General features: G+C 32.4%; 1 long non-coding RNA gene across 1 annotated transcript in view; it reads right to left on the reverse strand.

Moving 5' to 3' along the window:
* The window catches only part of LOC127718458 (uncharacterized), an 80,127-nt gene extending 56,382 nt beyond the window's left edge, over nt 1-23,745 (reverse strand). The window contains exons 1-3 of the long non-coding RNA XR_007989841.1: nt 23,656-23,745; nt 23,167-23,393; nt 697-915 (exon numbers count right to left, since the gene is read on the reverse strand). This is a non-coding gene — a long non-coding RNA (uncharacterized LOC127718458). The remainder of the gene's footprint in view (nt 1-696; nt 916-23,166; nt 23,394-23,655) is intronic.
* Between the last annotated feature and the right edge of the window lie 318 nt (nt 23,746-24,063).

Consider the following 24,063-nt stretch of genomic DNA (forward strand, 5'->3'; position numbering starts at 1 on the left):
AATTTGTTTGCGATTCATTACCTTCTTGGAGAATGTTGGTTACCCTTCAATTTACGTTTTAGAATTTTTTTAAGTAAACTTATCAAACGTTAAATATTTCGTTTCGTTTCGATTTTGTTTCGTATTTTAGTAAAAACACCCTTTTTTTATCATGTTTGCATTAAGACGATTTGCCATCCTCGTTTGTTTTAATAGTTCATCTAACCCCTTGTCTCAAAAACTTCTTTAAATACTTCCGAACAGTTTTTTTCTTCATAAAAGAAAGTTCAGGCCTTGCGGTCCTAAAAATTTCGAGCACGATTTTCCTACTCAGACTCAGAAATCAACTAATCCAAATACTGGATTTGGTGTTTCGAGCACAATTTTTGTACTCGGAGTACTGAGTAAAGTTTTATGACCGAGGGCCCAGTTCCATATAACACGTATAACCTTGTTCAACAATCCGCTATCATTTGCAAAGTGCATTGAACAAATCAGCCATTCATCATCAATTCGATATTCAGACAATCTAATTAAAATATCTCTGATTTCGTTATGCTCGTAAGCGAGTTACGACAGATCTGAATTTTAATCAGATTGATATTAAGATAACATGACCATTGAATATTATTTTAATAGATATGGGTATTTTCATTTCCAGTATTTTTATTCCCAATTTTGTACATTTTTGCAAACATCAGGGATTAATTTACTTACCTACAGTTTTTCTATTCCATATTTCGACATAATGAACTGAGTAGGGTCTTCCAAGGAATACCCACCAATATGGATCCTGGTCATAACCCGTATGAAACATTGTATATAGACTGTGGTCAACACCATAACGTGAAGGGTATCTCGATGAATAGGTTGAACTTTGACCTGTCTGTTTCTTGAATGACACATCTTTCATACACGTTTTACTTGGAAGCGGTTCTATGAAGAAATAATAAAAAGTCGTTGAACTGCCCTGCTATATCTATAAATATACAATTCGTCGTGACTAAATTGTTCAGAAAAGAAAAGTTGGTGTGCAAAGATATACGTTTTGAAAAGCAATTTATAACCGAATGTTGTAATGCTTAATCCAAATCAAACTTTATTTCTATTTGGAGAACTAGGATATACGTCAATAAGGAAACAACCCGATAATACAAACAAGTTGCTTTCTTAGCAACCATTGCAATTTAGATATATTTTAAGGTTGATCATTGGTATATATTTCTTCAGATAGAATTTTCTCATTTTTTCCATGATATTTTTCAAAAATATAATTAAAAGTATGTGTCACAATGCTATTTTTCAAGCTACTAGTCGTGCAAAATTGCCAAAATTTGCAAAGATTGTTCATGAAAAAACATTTTTGTGAATAAAAAGAAATCTATGAGATAAAATACGACAGGTTTTAAAATATGCTTTTAGGAAATGAAGAGAAAAAAAGGTGTCACCGACCTTGTATTCTTGCTACTAGTAAAAATTAAGAATTTTATAAAAAAAAATTACTATTTGAGTTGTCCCCCCTTAAAAGGCTAAGTTGATAATTTGATTCGAACAAACACAAATATTTGGTATTTGATAAATCAGTTTGATTACTGCAATAAATCACTTATTTTTCTTTATTCCAATAAACAGTATAACCCATTAATTGTCAATCTGTCTCAAAATTTGCAGAATTAAGCAAAGAACTAGACTATTTTACAATCCAAGATGGCGATATACAGTTTATTTACCTTAAAACAGCAATTCTTTTACAAGTGAGGCGGATGATACAAAAAGTAAATCCAGGAGTCAGTTTCACAAAAACGACTAAGACTGATCGTAAGTATACTGAGTTGTTCATGGCTTACGACCAATCTTAGTCTTTTATGAAACCGACTCCAGTCTCATAAGACGAAAACAAATGACACTGGAGTGGCAGCAAATGAAAAAAGACCAAAGGACAAACAACAGTCTATAACACTCAAGGTATTAAACTAAAGACTGAGCAACACAAATCCCATTCTAAATCTGGTGTGATATCGGGTACTCAAAAAGGGAGATCCTGCTCCACATGTGGCACCGATTCTTTTGATAACTAACAGGTGATTTTGATTTATTGACCACAAATAAAAATTAGAACAGAAATGGGGAATGTGTCAAAGAGACACAAAACATTTCTATACAGATAACTTAATTAGTCGAAGTGATAGTTAGGCAACCAAAGTCTCTCTCTCTCTCTCTCTCTCTCTCTTTCTCTCTCTCTCTCTTTCTCTCTCTCTCTCTCTCTCTCTCTCTCTCTCTCTCTCTCTCTCTCTCTCAATTGTCCATGATCTGATGAAAAGGCAGCTATTGCATTCACAACTTAAAGGGGTTAATTCTGATCCCTTTAAAATTGTTCGCCTAAAGATTAGAGTTATTTAACTTAAAAAATCTGTGTTTCCTGTCTTAGGTGTAAAAAATATGTATCTTGACACAATTGGTACATGTAGTTAAAAAAAAGAGGAGAAAGATACCAAAGGCCAAAGGGACATTCAAAATCATTAGTCGAAAGTAAACAGACAACGTCATGGCCAAAAAAAGAAAAAGACAAACAGACAGACAGACAACAGTACATAAAACACAACATAGAAAACTAAAGACTGAGCAACACGAACCCCATCAAAACTTGGGGTGATTTTTTCACTGAATAATTCTAATATGATTAACATATCTGCAAATGCCTGAATATGACTTAAGGATGTTCGCTACTCTTGTTTTTGACTTTCTGTTTGATATTCGGAATCCTCTTTTTATCAATGTAATGCCAATAAAAATTTTGCCCACTAACCTTTATGTTTCTTTATATAATTTTAGTTCATATAGTTTAAAAATCCATTTTTGTCTCGCCTTGACGGAGTAAAAAAGCGAGACATAGGTATGCTGTTTCCGGCGTCGGCGGCGGCGTCAACAATTTTTAGTTTGCAATTAGGTCTAGTTTATTGTGAATCTCAATTGGTAGGTCAATTATATTTGGTATGCAGTTGTATTAGCATTGGCACATCTCATTTCCATGGAGATTATTTGGCCCTGCCCCCTCAGTCATGGTCTATTGACTTTGAAACTTTTGCTTAGTTTACATGTGTTAGTTTTGATTAGATCAGTTTATGGAGAACCACTAGTGGTAGGTCAATGATATTTGGTATGCAGTTGTATAAGCATTGGCATATCTCATTTTCATGGAGATTATATGGCTCCGCCCCCTTAGTCATGGTCTATTGACTTTGAAAATTTTGCTTAGTTGACATGTATTAGTTTTTGATTAGGTCCGTTCAAGGGGAACCATTAGTGGTAGGCCAATGTTAATTGGTATTCAGTTGTATAAGGACTTGCACATCTCATTTCCATGGAGAATATTTGGCCCCGCCCCCTCAGTTATGGTCTATCGACTTTGAAACTTTTGCTTAGTTTACATGTATTAGTTTGTGATTAGATCAGTTTATGATCAACTGCTAATGTTAAGTCAATGATATTTGGTATGCAAATTTATTGGCATTTGCAAGTATCGTTTCCATGGTGATTATATAGCCCCACCCCTCTTCATGGTTCATTGACTTTGAGACTTTTACACGATAGTTTACAAGTGAATGTTTGTGTTTAGGTTTGTTTAAAGGGAACGACTTATAACAGATCAACGGTATTTGGTATGCAGTTGTATTAGTATTGGCACATCTCATTTTCATGGAGATTGTTCAGTCAAGTACCTCAGTCATCGTTCTTTGACTTTGAATATTTGCATAACTTACATGTTAAAGTAATGCTATTTTAATTTCAACATTTGCATAATCAAAATTACAAAAAAACGAGACATATCTCTGTGATAACAGTTTATTTCAAAATATGATAAAATCCTTGTTATTTTTTCATAGTTTTTGAAAGAAAAAAGGTTAAATGTATGAAAAACTATAGAGAATCATTCCCGCCAAATTTTCAAAAGCTTATATCTCAAAAACAAGCACACGTACCCTTCATTTTTTTCTGCTTTTAAAGTCCCTTTATTCACATACTATCAATTTATAACAGTCTTTTAAAAAGCTTGTTATTTTGCTAAAACAGAGTAGCGAACATCCTTAAACGTGATTGGGTCATTACAGAATATTTTGTTTGCCTCTTATTCAATATGTGTAAACATTTGGTCGATTTCACGTTGAAACAGGAGCGTAGCTACCCGGAGGCACGGCAGCACGTGCATCCACGTCGTTATCACAAAAAAAAAAACAAAAAAAAAACAGAGAGAGTGAGGGACAAAGTTAACATATAGGGATTGGTCTTTCTATGTATGCATTTTAAAAACTACATAAAGAATAAAAGCAAGAAGAATACACATGCAGCGGAATTTTTAATCCTGTAAGACATGTATGTGTACGATAAATACATTCAACTGGTGTAAACGTAGAGGAACTTTTTATATTACGGGCATTGTTTAGAAAATACCAGCTACATAGTTGTCGGTACCACCACCATAACGTATACTCGCTTTTTACTTGCAAAAAAAAAACATAATCCCTTTGGGGTTAACAAAAAAACTTGATTTTATTATTTTCCGCTTTGCCCAAAGCACACATCTTACTAGAACGAAGACTCTTCAACTCGTATCGATTCGGGAATAATGACTGTTACCCTGTGAACTAGTTCAAAATGGACTAAGTTTGTAGGTCTTGACAACACGAATAGTTCATTTTCACATGTGCTGAGGGAATCTACTTAACCAAAAACCATCACCTGAGAATGTACTTATTTCGCACTACCACATTTCTATGTTCTGTGAACCATTAAATTGGGGACAAAACAGTAATTTTGTAAATAATTCGAAAGATCAAATCATAATTTACATGTAACCAAACTTCATGGTAAATAACCTTTATTACAAATTTTAACATGACACTGAGCAGACTAACGGACGCACGCCCTTTACTTCTGTACATTTGGCACAAAAATTTTAAAAAATGTCGAGAATAATTATAGGATTGAACTCATTTATAAAGAAGTTATTGAAGTGTTAACTTGGATGCTGACTTTCAAACTCTATATAAAAGTCCTTTGGATTTGATCCTAAAAGAGACATTTTAAATTTGTAAAAAAATCCTCATCTTGTGCAGTAAAAATTATGACCGGCTTCGATACATCGGGATTGTCAAATCAGTGTACGTATTGAGTTTTCTTTACCTCGGGGCTGGGAGGAAAGGTTGCGACTTGGCGTTCTATTACAGTTTTTTTATCATTTTTTTATGATCTAAGTTTAAAGATTTATGAAACAGGAGATATCATTGAAAAATAACACTTTTATCCATATGTAATCAGGAAAATGATAGGAGTCTACTGGTTTGAGTCATCTTGTTCAATGCCTTAAAACCTATGTGTTCCACATAAGCTGACATGTTCAAAACCTGAGTTTGCAAGTACAAAATTTTTTATATCACTTTTATATCATTACAGAAGATACACAAAACAAAAGTTCAATATCCATTTTTTATTTTCTTTTACAAAAAAATAGTAAGATTATCCTTTTATTAATCATCTAGTCCCTTATATCATATTATCAGATTATTACATAGCATTGTTCATATCAGATGTATTATCACCCCAAGGTTCAATGTCAGCCTAAGAGCCGAAGGCTGATAATGCATCTGATATGAAAAAAATGACATGTTATATAGATAATATCATATAGCTTTTTCAATATCACACCTGTATCAACCCGAGACACCAAGATAATCACGAGAGCTCTGCTCGAGGGAAGTTATATTGGTTAAGGGTTGATATGGTGTGTGATATTGAAAAAGCCATATCATATACACTTTATTATATATATGTACATCAAGTACAACTAATCTCTCTTATGTATTTTTCACGAGACATGACGTTATACATATAAGGGGTTTGGTAAAGCCCGTTTAAACGTGACTTATATCGATAACCTGACGCCATACAGATTAGGGGTTTGATAAAGTCTTTGCAATCGTGACTGATATCGATAACATCACGGATGGCTGATACAGCACGGTTATCTTCAATTGTATTACACATGTATACAATTTACCTGTATTTACTACTAAGTGTATAATAAGGTCTTTTTATCATATGCTTCAACAATAGAGAATAATAACAGTTTAATATATTGATCCTTTTAAGTGGTTCTCAAGTAGAAGTTCAAAAAGTGAAAAGTTTACAGACGAACGCCAAATGTAATACATCCTGTATGAAATTTTTCTAGCATATGCATCAACAGAGGAGAAAAACAACAGTATGATGTATATTTGTATTGACGATAAAAAAAATCAACAAAACATAATGAACACTGTTTGGAAAAGTCAACATTTGTCATGTTTGTAATGTTACTTGCTAAAATATTCTGGAAACTTGGAAAAATGCATTTATTGTATCATTTGTTTTGCATTTTACATAACATATTTTCCTGATATTTGTTTTGTACCCTACTTCGTTTTTTTTTTAACTGAAAACGTACCATTGACATTGAGGATATGCCGAGTAACGTCGGAATACCATGCGATAACGTTACGGAAAGGCCTGCGATAATATCAGACTATAACATGAAAAATGACATGTTATGATCTTTTTATCATATGCTTCAACAATGGAGAAAAATAACAGTTGAATAATTGATCGTTTTATGTGGTTCTCAATTAGAAGTTCAAAAAGTGAAATTTAAAGTTTACGGACGTCGGACACCAAATGCAATGCATCCGTTATGAAATCTTTCTATCATATGCCTCAACAGAGGAAAAAAACCCAATAGTATAATATATTTCTATATTGACGATAAATAAAGATTTAACAAAACATAATGAATACTATTTGGAAAAGTCAACATTTGTAAAGTAACTTTCTAAATTATGCTGGAAACTTTGAAAAATGCATTAATTGTATCATTTGTTTTTTGTTTTTTTTGGTTTTTTTTGCATTTTACATTATATATCTTCCTGTTTCCTAATAATTGTTTTGTACCCTACTTTGTTATGTCCTTTTCACTGAAAACGTACCATTGAAGTGTAATTTCCGGAATTTGCCGAGTAACGCCAGAATGCCATGCGATAACGTTACAGAAAGGCATGTGATAATAGTCGGAAGCATGTGATAAATTTTTCATATCAGCCCGCTAAACACCATTTCGGAAAATATGGAATTCACGTAAATTTAATGCTATGATCAAACTGTAAAAATTATAAGTTATTTACTCTAAGTATATGATAAAACCAGAAGCAGTTGATGAATTTTTCATATCAGCCCGCTACACTCAATTTCGGAAAATATGGAATTCACGTAAATTTAATGCTATTATCATACTGTAAAAATTATGATTTATTTACTCTAAGTAAATGATAAAGTCATTTATTTCTTTTTATTAGAAGAAATTCTAACATAGAAAAAAAAGAGATAAAAAAAATCACATATTCAAAAGATAAAGTCTTAAGGTGAGAGGTACGTAAAATCAGCACCTCTTCAGGAAAACGGGAAAATTACGTTCGTTGTTATGAGAGTTATCTCCCTTACACCAGAAAAAAATATTTTCAAGATGTCGGGAGATTCCGCATCGTCGAAAAAACAGACAATTACGGTGTAACTGTACTTGATGCACTTTATCAACATTTATCAAAAAGCGTAATTATTGTACATGAAATTTTTTGTCCGAGTAGCATGGCGTGATAGTCGGAGAGTGTTTGAGTTGGGTTAACTGGCCGCCTAACTAAAAGCTTGTAAGAACTGCTATGCACCTTTGTTTCCACAACTCTAAAATAGAAAACAGATACGGTCTTGGAAGTATCTTATATACCTTGTTGCAAATGTCCCTACACTGGCCCCGTATTCACAAAACTATCGCAACGTTACGACTGTCGTAAGGTAAGGTTTACGATATCGTAAGTTGTAATTTGTATTCACGAAAGAAACTTACGATGCGATGTGTTGTAAATATTGTAATACACTTACGACTGCTCGAAGCCTGTCGTAACTCGCAATTGTGATCGTAAAAATGGAGGCATCGCTAATATAAGAGAAAATGAAAGATTCATTAGACGAACAAGAGAATTTGTGCATAGTTCTTACCCCTATGAAAGGCCGATTATTCCCTTTGTATAGATGCAGGCTCCCAAGGCATAAAATTGTAATTATGAGTATGTCTCTATTGTGGAAGTACACCTTAAACAGAGAACAACTTGACATAAGCAGATATCGGTATGGAACATTCTTAAACACCAAAGTGGATTTAATGGGGAGCTGAATATTCCCAAACGAAAAATTCCCAGAAACAATAATTTTTTTTCGTCTTGAATGATTTACGTAAATAAACAAAATGGGATGAGTTCCGGATACATACAGGTATCCGAAAAAAACAATGGCAAGCTCCATGTTTTGGTAAGAGAAACCCCAAAAATAATTCGGACTAAAAACAATATAGAGGGTGCACAATGGCATTATATGTTAAAGATTCCGGGAGTTAGAAATGGACTATGTACAGTGTGCAGATATTTATGCAATCCCAAAGTTAACCCAAAAATTATATCAAGCGGTTAAGGAGCAGTTGCTGATACAAAAGTTGGAAATATTGTAATACACTTAATAGCAGTCGTAAGAAGAATAACACGTATAGTATATGAATTAGATAAAAAAAAAAAAAAACAATCTGATTTTATCCTGTTACCAGTACCCTTTTTATTTATATTTGTTGCACTAATAATTATTTCATGATAACTTATTATTCATGTGATATTTGTCGCTTGCGTGAATAGCAGGAAATTTGTAATCAAATTGCGTAAATCAAATAAGAATTACGATTTTACATGAGGTAACTTTGTATGCTTTCTCTACTTCAATTAATTTTGAGAATTGATAATGTCTTGAGACAGGCACACATGTATATGAGACTAATAAATAAATATTCATAAATTGGTCCTAGTAGTTACTTTTTTTATTATTATTTTGCCTTACCAATGAAATATTTAACTCTGAATGTATTTACCGTATGAGGAACAAATAAGAATACAGTTATACCAATCTTACGATTCTATAGACTATGGTAACCCGTTATAGTATTTGAATTAGATAAAAAGAAAATCTGATCTTATCCTGTTACCAGTACACCTTTTTATTTATATTTGTTGCACTAATAATTATTTCATGATAACTTATTATTTTTCCTTTATTTCACTTATAAATAAAAAGAGTTCTGGTAACAGAATAAAATCAGATTGTTTATTTTTTTTATCTAATTCCACTGAATTACAGTCTCCTGTCTTGGTCCAGGAAACTAATAGATAAATATTCATAAATTGGTCCTAGTAGTTACTTTTTTTATTATTATTTTGCCTTACCAATGAAATATTTAACTCTGAATGTATTTACCGTATGAGGAACAAATAAGAATACAGTTATACCAATCTTACGATTCTATGGTTATAGTATATGAATTAGATAAAAAAAATAAACAATCTGATTTTATTCTGTTACCAGAACTCTTTTTATTTATAAGTGAAATAAAGGAAAAATAATAAGTTATCATGAAATAATTATTAGTGCAACAAATATAAATAAAAAGGTGTACTGGTAACAGGATAAGATCAGATTTTCTTTTTATCTAATTCAAATACTATAACGGGTTACCATAGAATCGTAAGATTGGTATAACTGTATTCTTATTTGTTCCTCATACGGTAAATGCATTCAGAGTTAAATATTTCATTGGTAAGGCAAAATAATAATAAAAAAAGTAACTACTAGGACCAATTTATGAATATTTATCTATTAGTTTCCTGGACCAAGACAGGAGACTGTAATTCAGTGGATTTCGTTTGTTATATATAACACATCATATATACCAGGATTAAAATTTGGAACGCCAGATGCGCTTTTCGTCTTCAAAAGACTCATCAGTGACGCTGGAAGTAAAAAAAATCAAATAGAGTACGATGTATGAATAGTATTTAAGACCCAGGAATATTGGTCAAATTCAGCTAGGGTAATCTATTCCTAAGGTAGAAACTACATAGTATTTCGAAATGTTCAAAGTTTTGTAAACATTTAATATCTTATTAATGAAAATTCATGTCAACACCCAAATATTATATTTGTTTTTCGTTTAGTGTTTTTAACATAAATTAGGTTGTTAGTTTTCCTGTTTGAATTGTTTTACATTTGTCATTTCGGGGCCTTCCATAGCTTGCTTACTTGTGCGGTATGTGTTTTGCTCATTGTTGAAGACGGTACAGTGACCTATAGTTGCTAACTCCTATGTCATTTGCTCTCTGTTGGAGAGTTGTCTCATTCACAATCATACCACATCTTCTTATTTTGATATAGACAACAAACTATCGAAAATTATAATGCTTGAGATTGGACTCACAAATTTGGGGATTATGCGTTTCTGGTGGAGGTAAATCGACAGAAAAGCTTTTATCTTCGAACATTTACAATATACGGCATGATCAATTCTCAAAATTAATTGAAGTAGAGATAGCATACAAAGTTACCTCTTGTAAAATCGTAATTCTTATTTGATTTACGCAATTTGATTACAAATTTCCTGCTACACAATATCACATGAATGGTACATGTACGTGTAATATTAAATTGTTGAACATCATGGAAGATACAAACAGAAAATATTTGGAAATAATTTTGTAGTTTGGCATTAATGGTTCTTATTTATTTTATTTATAAGACAAAATGTGATGAGCAGTGTACTAAATTATAAATTTTTTTAAACTTTTTTTGGTCATATAAGTACATGTAAAGACGCAAAATATACAGAATGCCACAGCTTTATCTTACTGGATAAGAATGATTTTCATGTTTAGCGATAATGTTTGAAATATAATCATTAAAAGCATTCACACGGTATAGAAATGAACTCGTATGTCCCATACAGATGTATAATTTGATATAAAAAAAAATAACGGTATTCTGAAACTATATATCTTCATAAGCCTGGGATCGTCACTGTGGGTCACATATGTGATCCCAAGTCCGAGTGAATTCAATATGATGTTATATATTGGAAGCCTTTGAATTAACATTCAATTTGGATTTCATATCGGGCACTTGCTGAACAAAATCCTCCTCTGTTACGTAAAATGATTGTTCTGTAGATTTACGACATTAGCAACTGCGAGAAACTTGCAACAGTACTACGACAACGTTGGAGAATACAAATTACGACATGTCTTATGCATGTCGTATATTTACGATAAATAATTACGATACGACATGTTGTATCGTATCTTTGGTGAATACGGGGCCTGACTTATAAGCACTGGAAAACGGCACAGGTCAGAGACTTAAAAAATGAAATTCAATGTTGATATGGGTCGTGATCACAAAAAGTAAGTAAATTATAAACACACACATACACGATAAATTAAAGCTTATACTAAAACGATGGATTTTTTTTATTTTCATTTTGAAATTCCGAACAGCCGGACAGCAAATCCCTGACTTGTCCGTTAAAACCCCGGATTTATTATCCGAGAATCAAGTGGAGATAATTTCTGAGAAAGCCGTCAACAGATGTCGCTGCGCAGAAAAATAATTTCCCGCGGAAGACAACCCGGTAGGAAATCGGGAATTTGTGAAATTTTAAGAAACCAAACGTATCATGAGCGCTTCACATGATATCATAAGTTTTAAAATTATTTGAAAAAAATCAGAAGTCAAAGTAATGTATCGTTGAAAAAGAAATCCAAGTCATTTTAATTTTCAGTCTTCGGAACCGCCATTTTCAACTTCAACTGTCATTGACAAATTTTCAGCTCGGGACGAATTGACACAGGCCTGGTTTACCTAGGAAAAATAAATTATTGGATATTATGCCCCATAAACACTGTTTCCCTTACTAAAATTGAGCGAAATGCTTATTTCCACTCGTTTCTGATCAGCCGTTCTTTGAACGCGTTATCATTCGAGTTATCTCCCTTTGGCCGGTTGCTTATTTTGGACCTGTTGAATTGACACACGGCCGGTTTACCTGACGAGTTTTGGTAATATGTTCATAATATCAGGAGGTATCATCCCTCTAAAGGAAAATACGTTACCATTCCGTGTGTCATTTCAATTTACATTTATTTACTGAGATGTGTCACGGCCGCGGCACGTTTTTTCATCTTTGCCAATCAAATAATCAAGGAAATTCTACATTTCATTCTTAACGTAGTGAAAGTTTGCAATCTGTCGTATCAAATGATATATTTGTTTGAGCATGGTAAATACTTAAAATATCTTTACGCCGTCGATTTCGTGGCGTCATTGCCGTTGCTAAAAAATGTTATTTTTTTAACTGAAAATCACGTGACCAGAATAATAAAATCGACGCCATTATGAGATTTGCTGTCCAACTGAAGGTTTATATACAATATATGTACATTGTCGGAAAATATACAATTTATTTGTATGAGCTTTAGAAACAGGACGAAAATCGAGGCTCGCCGAGCTTTTCTCCTGTTTCGTAGCGAGTACAAATAAATTGTATATTTTCCGACAATGTACATATATTGTTTTTATCCTGAAATTTACACCCAACACTTGAAACTTTAGTTGTTAAAATCTAAATCATTGTCTCTAATTTTTCAAAGAAATCGATATAGTTTAAACGCGGACCGCGAAGAGGACCCCAAAATGAACTGGTACGCAAAAAGAAATATCCACATTACCGCTTGCTCAACATGGAAGCGGGGGTAACAGGAGACTTTATTTGTACAAGTACAAATAAAGCAAAAATTTATTTGTGTACCTGTTATTTGTACAATAGTTAGCTGATTGCAGGATAAAATAAAATATATACAGTTCCATAAAAAGAAACTACTGACACAATATTTAATTTTCGACTTTAAAAAGAAAATCAGTTTCATATCATGTTTATATACGGTAACTGATATTCTTGATTTGATGTTCATGCTAGATAATATCTTTCCAGTATAAACAAATAGAAAATCAATATAGAAATATAAATCAATTACTTTAAAAAAGCAATTGTAAACGGTCTTTCCCCTTTCGAAACATGATTGTTTGTTTGTTTGTTTGTTTTTGCTTGCTTGTTTGCGTGCTTTGTTTGTTTAATTTGGTCAATGACTGTCTTACTGTAATGTCTACCAGTCAATTGTTCATATTACAAAGGGAGAAAAAAAAAAACACGAGTAAAATAAAGAAACAGGTTTAATGACCTCCCCCCCCTTTTCTAAATAAAAAGAGGGGCGGGACCCCCGTTCTCATTTTCACACAAGGGTCCACATTCTTGTATTGGTTAAATTTCTATATTTAGATTGGAAAGTTTTTATTCTATTTCAGGTCCCGCGCGCGTCTCTCGCGCCAGATTGTGACGTCACGAGGCTCGTTCATATTAGCGAAAACTTGGCATATTTCTATCCTTTTTAGGTGGAGATGTTGGACAGACAGCATGTATATCGACGGAATAACACATAACGTATTTCTTTTGTCACTGTAGGTTATTGATGTTTTGATCTGAGTTCACGAGCAGTGCATGCGTTTGATTTATTTTATCTTGTGTACTTTTAAAACACGTTTATCGATTATTTTCATACAATGTACATATTTCAGCAGCAGTTTGTAACACAAATTCGTATTTTAATCTAGGAGCAGACCTTTTATTGTAGGATTTCACCGATATTTACGGAGCTCGAAAGCGATTTTTACGGCATTGAGATTTGTTTTCTCTAAAAACATTCTTGGTAGGTAGCTGCACAACGTTGTGATAATTAGATTTATTATATACTTAATAGTAAATACAAGCAAATTGTATGTGTAATACAATCGATGGCAATTATGCTGTATCAGCCAACCGTGATGATATAGATATCAGTCACGGTTGCAAAGGCTTTATCAAACCCCTAATCTGTATGACGTCACGTAATCGATATCAGTCACGGTTAAACGGGCTTTATCAAACCCCTTATAGAGTGAGTGACCCATATTCCCGCATAATTCGTACATTCCCACTTACATCCGACCTACATTCGAATATTTGGAACTTTTTATGTAGGTTTCAGAAATTTTACTATATATATGAAAAAAATGTTTGATAAAGGAATCATCTTCAAAACATTGGTTAAATGTTCTAAAAACAAACGCCACTCAAGAGGAAATCAAGTTGTGCGTGTACTATGGGGGACACATTTTCGCCGCAATGTATGATATGACCACCCCCATTATCCTGGTATATTATTAAAACGAATGTTTGCAATAACATAAATTAGCTTGAGAGATCATTACTATACGATTTTTCTCACAAATATTTACGTTAAGACTGCGCATGATTGCCATATAAATATTACATAATTTCCAAAATCGTTTAAAAACACCTGCGTATTTCTTCATATGTTCGAATAACCTTGGAAATGGGATAAAGAGGAATATCAACAGTTGTAACATTACAAACAGCCTTTACCATCTATTTAGGTAAGTATTGGGTAAAGGCACAAAAAATTTACAGAAGAAATAGCAAAACGGCGAAAATGTGTCCATGGCGAATATGCGCCACCCACTCTATATGTTTTACGTCATTCCACGTGAAAAAACATCTAAATTAGTTGTACTTGAGGTACATGTATATAGTAAAGTGTATATGATATGGCTTTTTCAATATCACACTCTGTATCAACCCTCAACCAATATAATCCCTCGAGCAGAGCTCTTGTGATTATATTGGTGTCTCGGGTTGATACAGGCGTGATATTGAAAAAGCCATGATATTCTCTATGGAATACATGTCATTAAGTAAAATGTATTTAATGCTCATTTAAGTTGCTAAATTATATGAATTATATGTTACTAATAATTGCATTTTACAGTCGGAAAGCTGACCCCGGTTTGACCCCATTTCTTAAAGCAACGATGGAAGTCATGTGACTACCATATTTGGGCATTTTTTGGGTCGTTTTTTCTTCAACTAAAACGAGTCTGTTTCCTCCAAAAAGTCATAGTAATTGAAATCGAATCATGCTGTACGATACAAATGCGAATTGTGTATACTTTTTAAAAGTTCTTACATACAAATTGTTTTGATTAAGCGTACTGAATTAGAAAACGAAGCCTTCAAACCCCAGGTCGTCACTCGTCGTGTCAATTTTTTTCAACACATCAGTTGAAATTTCTTTCTTAACTTCTGGGGAACCTATGCTGAATTTAAAATATGTGATGAGGCTTTTTATGAACTAGCCCGTGTCAAATTTTTGCCACTTAATACGCTGTAATACGCAAATGTGCCACTTCGATGTGTCGATATTTCTGACGAAGCGGTTCCGATAGTAATTTACGAGTTACGTCCCTTTGTTGACACTTTTTCATGAACAAACTTATTTGTACTTTTCATATATTAAGCACCATATATGCTGTTATTTACAAGTGAATATTATTAAAATAATTAATTATATTTTTACTAAATATATTTTGATACTACAGACATATGTAAAACAATTAGGTAAACACATTTTATCATTTTTAAACGTGACAGTTTCAGAACTAAAATAGGGCTTTAATCATTACAGTAAATTTCAAAATACATTATTCCATGAGTTACTTTAGTATTCTGGTAAATATTTTTACTGCTGTAACCAAATAATATCAACAAAGAAATAAATTTTTACTACTTAAAGGCCAGGGCTAGCCTAAATATGCATAAAACTGGATCTAGACAGGGTTGAAATGTTGAATTCTCTTTCAATACTGTTACCTGATCCTACCTTTTTCATATACAATTTATACATTAAAAAGAAATAAGAATCTAAGTATTCTCAATATAAATTCTCCATAATTTGAAATAAAAGGAAATTGGTTTAAAATCTGTGTATAATTATATTGAATTATAAATATAACAATAAATTTTGTCTCCTGGATTCCATAAAGATTACAGGTTCTACTGAATGGACTCAACCAGAGACATATATGTCTCTGACTCAACTTATAAAAAAAAGCCTAAACCAATGGATAATTATTAAAAGGTTTATAATCATGAACTTGCGAATAAATAACAACGAGAAAGATTTAATCTCATATTTTCTTCTTCTATTAAAAAAAAAACTGCATATTAAAAGTATTTCAGTGCAGTTTCTGAGTGCTAAGTCAATAATTGTGTTTTATATCACAAGTAAGTTACACTTCATGTAATGATGAAAATGCTTTGAATAAGGGTGATTAAAATGCAAGTCGGAAAGAGATTGTTTTCAGTTTAAAGGACAAGACTTTTATGTTTTCATTGTACATGTAATATTTGCATTTATTTTTACAGGATTCCTTCATCATAAAAAAATAAAATCAACAATGAATAATATTTTTCTAGCCATCGTAAATTCAAGGTTGCACAGACAGTTTAACATTTCCTTACCTTATAGTTTTAGGTAACGTCAAACATTTCACTTAAAGAGAATAATTAATCCAGTCAAATTCACAGCTGAACTCGCCATTGCTTTTTCAAACAAGCACACTAAATGTGTGTACATTCTGACTGTTCAGATGCATGTTGACATCGATGTGTAAGACCAAAAAACTGCAATGTCAAAAAATGTATTTCTTTCGGAATTTAGTTCAAACGGGGTTTCCTAAGGGGTGACATAAATATTTTTAAAACTTTGAGATACGTATTTTTTTTTTTATAGATTATATATAACGTTATAATCTTTGTTTATCTGTGAAAAAAGAAGAAAAAACTAAAAGACTACATTTTACCGTATTTGTTAAAGGACGGCTAATTTGGGTATAATTTTCTTCTGAGACTACTATATACAACATATGTGTTATAGTAGTCTCAGTTTTCTTTAATAATCAGACACATGCTTAAAAGATAGAAAGACATCTATTTCTGACTCCAGTGGCAAGTAAAAACAGAAAATAGAAAATTTTCCAAATTGCCGCCAATTAATTTTTTCCGCGAAATTAACGCAATTTCAGAATGGCGGGCTTTAACATCAGTCCCATTGTTGTCTTAAGAAAATAGCAACAACGGTCGTTTCTAAGGGCTTGCTTTCCGACTGTTTATTATAAGTTATCTACGTTCATATCCGTAGATATGGATATTTTAACACCCTGAAGTATCAAAGTACACCCTGAGGCGAAGCCGAAGGGTGTACAGGGTACTGAAGGGTGTTAAAATATCCATATCTACGGATATGATCGTAGATAACGAATTTATCCCCGGTCTTAGTCCAAATCTGTCGATTTTTAGAGAAATTCGACCACAAAGTGTAACGTGAAAGCAACGTTTTTTTCATTTTCTAAAAATCTTTTATTGACATTTGGGAATTTGACGTATCTTTTACGGGGTGTAGGGTACTACCTTTGGTAGAACCCTACAGGTATTCAAATATAAGAAGTTTTTAATACGGAGACAGAGAAATTAGAGTGGGTCGAATTTGGCGCTCAATGTTGTGAGAGTTACATCATAGACGATGTGACGTTAACGTGGGTCATTTGCATAGCTAGGTCAGTAGTCCCATTCATAGACAGTGTGGCAGCCAAGTGATGCATTTACTAAAATGAGTGCAAATGATCGACAAAATAAGATAACATCGTTAGTGGATTACATATTTAATTACAAACATCATGAATAATCTACAGAATTCTATATTTCACAAAGAACAACAATGAAACTAAGGAAAACGCGCGTGACGTCCGCGGGGTAATGGATAGCAACGTCCGGGTATATGGGTTAGCAACGCCCAGGGGCTATGGGTTTTGTAACGACGTGCGTTATCCAATCAAAATCCTAGAAATATACTAAGCCGGGGATAAACTAAATTATTATTGTTGATTATAATATTATTAATAAAATGTATGCGCTTTTACAGTCGGAAAGCAATGCAAGCCCTTAGAAACGACCGTTGTTGCTACTTTCTTAAGACAACAATGGGACTGATATTAAAACCAGCCATTCTGAAATTGCGTTAATTTCGCGGAAAAAATAATTTGGCGCCAATTTGGAATTTTTTCTTTTTTCTGTTTCTTACTTGCCATTAGGGTCAGAAAGAGATTTCTTTCGATTTTTCAAGCATGGTTATTATTATCAAAGAAAATAATACTTAAACATGTTATAAATTGTCCGTCTTTTAAAAATAACGTAATGCCTTTGGTCGTCGTTTAAGAATTATGCGAAATTGTCTGTTATTTTTTTCTTCTTTTTTTCCAGATAAACAAAGAATATACAAACTATATAAAAAATTAATAATAAGTATCTCAAAGTTAAAACAAAAATCAAGTCTAACGTTCTATCACCCCTTAGGAAACCCCATTCGAACTAAATTCCAAACGAAAGACATTTTTTGACATTGTAGTTTTTTTATCTTACACATCGATGTCAACTTGCATCTTTACACAATGTACACACATTTAGTGTATTTGTTTGAAAAAGCAATGGCGAGTTCAGTTGTGAATATTTGACTGGATTAATTATTCTCTTTTAAGTCAGTGAATTGTTTGACTTAACTAAAACAAGGTAAGGAAATTGTATACTGTCTTTACACAACCTTAACCGAAACTCATTCATCGTTTATAATATAATAAAAAAATTTGTGATGAAGTAATCTTGCAAAATTGCCAAAGGTAAATGAAAAAGTCTTGTCCTAAATATGAACTTAAAACAATCTCTTTCAGACTAGCATTTTAATCACTCTTATTCAAAGCATGTTCATACTGACATGAAGTGTGACTTACTTATGGCTTGTGATCTAAAACATAATATTGTTGACTTAGCACTCAGAATCTGCTCTGAAATACTTTAATTTACATAAATATAAAAATGCATAATTGTTAAAAAAAATTAAATAGAAGAAGAAAAATATTAGACCCAGTCTTTTTTGTTCTTATCTATTTTCAAGTTCATGATTAGAACCATTTATTTATTGGTTTAGTGTTTTTTTTTTTTTATAATTTGAGTCCATTCATTAGAATCTTCATGGAATCAGTGAGACAAAATTTATTGTTACATTTAGTTTGTTCATACAAGAATTGCAAACTAATTTCCTTTTATTTCAAATGATGAAGAATTTACATTCAGAATACTTTCATTATGGTCTCGTTTGAGTTTAAATGAAAAAGGTAGGATCAGGTATCAGTAATGAAAAGGAGTTCCTGTATTTGATCATTTTAATCCTGTCTTGATCCATTATTCATGAATATTTTGGCTACCCCTTGTATGATTAAAGTAGAAATATATTTCTGTGTTGAAATAATTTGGTTACAGCAGTATAAATTAAATACTTACCAAAATATAAATATCGAAGTGGCACATTTGCGTATTACACCGTATTAAGTGGCACAAATTTGACATATCATAGTCAAAGTTATGTTACATAACATAATTTAAATTCAGCATAGCTTCCCGAGAAGTTAAGAAAGAAAAGTACGATTTTAATTTCCAGTGACCGATTTTTTTTGGTCAACACCTAGACTTTGAAGACACATTTTGAGAGAAAAAACTAGTTTAATCCATAATTGAGTGGATCAATATATTTCTTATATATACTCAAGAATGTTCACTTAAAAGCAAATTAGTTTTAATTTATGCAAAAAACTACAAATTCCAAAAAACGGGCTTCACCTTTTTTTGGTAAAAAAATGCCCATATATGGTAATCACATGACTTCCATTGTTGCTTTAAGAAATGGGGTCAAACCGGGGTCAGCTTTCCGACTGTTTAAAGAAAGAAGATCTCAAAACAATTTCAATCTTAGTTATTACTGTTTTCAGGCCCTTGCTCATCCCCCTTTTGACCGCAAGGTGTGCTGTTGGTTAAGGATGTACTTAAATGAAATATAAAAATCTAGATTTTAAAATTGATACTATAAGTCAGAAGAGCATTAGTTAACTTAAGGAACAAAATAAGCTAAAAATATTTATAGGTTATGCAGCTCCTTTTTGAGATATTTAATTTTTTTTTAAATGGCGGAAAAAGGCTGTCAGACTCGGACTTTTACCTTATAGTTGCATTGGTATTATTGTAACATAAAATATTGTTCTCCAAGAAATATTGTCCGTCGGACAAAATCTCATAAAAAATATTGTCTGTGGACACTATTTCATAATGAAATACTGTCCAGGATAATATTGCATTATGAAATAGTGTCCTAGTCCATGAAATTTTGTCGCTTCATTTTGGACAATATTTCACTATTAGGGGCGTTTCTAGGATATTTGAAAGAGGGGGCGAGAATGAAATATTTCGCCGAGCGGAGGGAGGCGAAAAGATTTTTGAACCTTTTTTTTTGCTAAAAAACATACAATAATTAATGAATATGATAAATTAGCAGATTACGATAGTTTTTTTTTTTTTTAAGTGGGGGGGGGGGGGGGTGCGTACGCCCATTACGCCCTCACCTGGACCCGCCCCTGACTATGAAATAGTGTCCATGACAATATTATACTGTCTTTAACATTATTTCACTGTGAGATTCTGTCCATGACAATACTTCACTGTGAAATTCTGTCCATGACAATTTTTCACTGTGAAATACTGTTCATGAAAATATTTCTTAATCAAATTGTTACAAAATTAAAAACAGTACACATGAGATTAATATCTAAAATTATTTTGTGAAGTAAGTATTTTATATTTCAAACTAATATTCATTTAACATAAGCTAGTTTCATTTTTGCATGGATACTTTATGAATGGTTAATAGATAGAATTGTAGAGTGTATACTGCATACTGTATGAATATATTAAGTAATGTACTGACAATCACTAATTTATGTTCAAATACTAGATTGACAAATTTTTTTGCAACAGCGTTTTGGAGATTCAGGAGTAACTCAAATAGTAATGTGTTTATTTGTTATCATCAATAAAAAAAACACACTTTAATGATATCATTATCCAACATGATATATGTTGATAACCTCCTCTCCATGAGACAAAATTTCACTACAATCTGTCTATGAAATAGTGTCTCAATACACACAAAATATAACCTCCCTTTTAACAGGACAACATTTCGGCCTTCTTTTACTTTAGGGGTCCCAACATTACTGTTAAATAATGGAGGGTCCCACAATATAAAGTGTATTTATATTAAATGCATTGTGCTGTTGTTATAGTATATACTGGTGTATTTATTGTTTATATAGTATTGGCATGTATATAGGTTGTGGGACCCCTAAAGTAAATGAAGGCATTATTGCACTCTTTTAGTTTAGGGGTCCCATCAACATTACCTATATATACCGTAGGTTGTGGGACCCCTAAAGTAAATGAAGGCATTATTGCACTCTTTTAGTTTAGGGGTCCCATCAAAATTACCTATATATACCGTAGGTTGTGGGACCCCTAAAGTAAAAGAAGGCATTATTGCCCTCTTTTAGTTTAGGGGTTTCATCAAAATTACCTATATATACGGTAGGTTGTGTGACCCCTAAAGTAAAAGAAGGCATTATTGCACTCTTTTACTTTAGGGGTCTCATCAAAATTACCTATATATACGGTAGGTTGTGGGACGCCTAAAGTAAAAGAAGGCATTATTGCACTCTTTTACTTTAGGGGTCTCGTCAAAATTACCTATATATACGGTAGGTTGTGGGACGCCTAAAGTAAAAGAAGGCATTATAGAACTCTTTTACTTTAAGGGTCCAACATTTTTTATCACAAAAATACGACAGAAACCAAATAAAAGGATATGAGGATATAAAATTTGATACACTTACAACATGTAAAGAAGTAAGTATTTTATATTATTACAGTAAAACACTTTTATGGGTTCCTCCTTAGGTAATATACAAAAATTGCGGGACCTCTAAAGTAAAAGAAGGCATTATAGCACTCTTTTACTTTAGGGGTCCCAATTTGTTTTATTACAAAATAAACTCTCGATCTCAATATCTATACATCAGAAACCAAATTAAAGGATGTGAGGATGTAATTTGATACACTTACAACAGGTAAAGAAGTAAATGTTTAATATTATTACAAAAAAAAAACTTTTATTGAGCGGGACCCCTAAAGTAAAATCCAAAAATGTCGAGACCCTTAAAGTAAAAGAAGGCCAAAATTTCATAGTATTCATCTGTGAAATATTGTCTATATACAGACAAAAATTGCACAATAGAAATTTGTCCTTCTCTGGACATTGTTTCATAGATGAGGACAATATTTCATGATACATTGTCATGAAATATTGTCTTAAGGGACAATATTTCATAGGACAAAATTTTGCTTTACATTATTTGGGTCTCAAATGGAAAGAAAAGAAACCTAGAATCTGCTTAAATTTTGTAAATGACCTTTTATGAGCTATTGAAGTCATATATGAAAGAAAAATGGGTGTTATGGGGCAAAATATTTTACGCTGTATCGTAGGAAAAAAACCAAGGAGTCCGAACATCTGACAAAAATTCCTAAACCTGACCTATTAAAGTACAAGTAACATCCTTAGTCCAAGCCTATCAGTAATATCACAGTTAACATTACCCATAATCTCGATCAATTCTGATACTATTGTCATTTTTCAAAAATGCGAATTAAGTACCTTGTTATATTTTAGGTATATGGGAATTTTTTTTTCAGAGACAAGTGCCTGTGGTAAAACGCTAATGAATATGATTCATTAGATCAATTACATAATACGTAGGACGGCAGGTGGCCATAGAAAAAAAAACAGATGTATTCCGAAAAGACAGTAGACTACAAAAACAACCAATTGTGACTTGGATGGAGAGTTGTCTCATTGGCACTCATACCACATCTTCTTATTTATAATATATATACGTGAACCCTCAGGTGTTCGCGCAATAACCAAAAGAAAAAAGACATATAGTAGAGAGTCGGTTAAAGAGCTCTTAAGAGCTCATGTTCATTGTCATTATGATATATGCAACCCGACTTTGAATAAAGATTACTGACTTACTTACTTTTTTACTTACTTACTTACTTAGAGAAAACATACAATCTTCAAAAGTAGACATGTGTCTTATTAAAAAAAAATAGACCGGTGTTTCTACAATAGTATAAAATCGATTGTGAATAAGTTAACCGATATAACCACCAGAAAAATCTTCCACAAACAACAACTTTTTATTTGTATGGCCTGGGACTATTATACAAATATATTATGTCCCAGGTGTGGCCAAGGACGTATAACTGACATCTAATATACGTCCTTGGTATCGCGAAATGATATTTTTAGACTTTGGTTAATTTCTTAAACTTGTTTCATATTATTTCCATACCTTTCTTGACTAAATTTTTTCTAAGTATCTTCGCTATATTTATTTTTAGCAGCTTTTCTTGACCGTTAATTTCTTCTTTCAACTTTTTCTCGACTCTCAGGATAGTTTTTGGGGAAAGTTTGCAAGCAGACGACAACATAATACATCCGAATATCAAAACAGTAGCACAGTATAGCATTTTAGCAAATTCCATACTGTTGTAAACAGTCAACAGATAACCATTTGAGCTGTAAATGAAAAAAAGGAAACACTGAATAGGATAATATCACGCAAAATATCAATAAACAATCTGTGTGTGTGTGTTACGGCTTACGCGAGGTGTTACGCAACTGATTCGAACGATGCCTAAGTATATAGTACAAACCTTTACTTCAACACCTGTTGCTGATAAATCAAAGCGAGGAGACTAAATATATATATTTTTTTTAATTCCCTTTCCATTTATCTAGAAAATAAAATACCATAGAGCATACAAGTCTGCCTTCTTACCTTAACCTTGCTGCCAAAGGGACATTTATGGCGTCTACACACAAAACTTGTTGATTGTGTAGAACGTCAAATGTCCATGGTAACGTCACAATACAGAAGAGCACTGACAACGTCAAAAGACGGCGCCAAAAGGACGATTTTGGCGGGAATGAAGTAAACTGAATTAAATGCATTATTGAGGTCATTATTTGTATACTTAGAACGGATGTCAACAAATGATACAGGATCATAAGCTTGTTAGTACTATAATACCAACTTATTTAACGTGTTTACTAATTATGTACTTCGTCATTTTCATGCAAAATGTCGCATACTTTCGAGAAATTTGTTAAAAGTTCTTTTCATATATCTTTTAATAAGAATATCTTAATTCCTAATAAATAATCACAGAAAAGGTAACTGTTATAC

This window comes from Mytilus californianus, unplaced genomic scaffold, assembly GCF_021869535.1.
Source record: "Mytilus californianus isolate M0D057914Y unplaced genomic scaffold, xbMytCali1.0.p SCAF_10, whole genome shotgun sequence".
NCBI classification, from domain to species: Eukaryota; Metazoa; Mollusca; class Bivalvia; order Mytilida; family Mytilidae; genus Mytilus; species Mytilus californianus.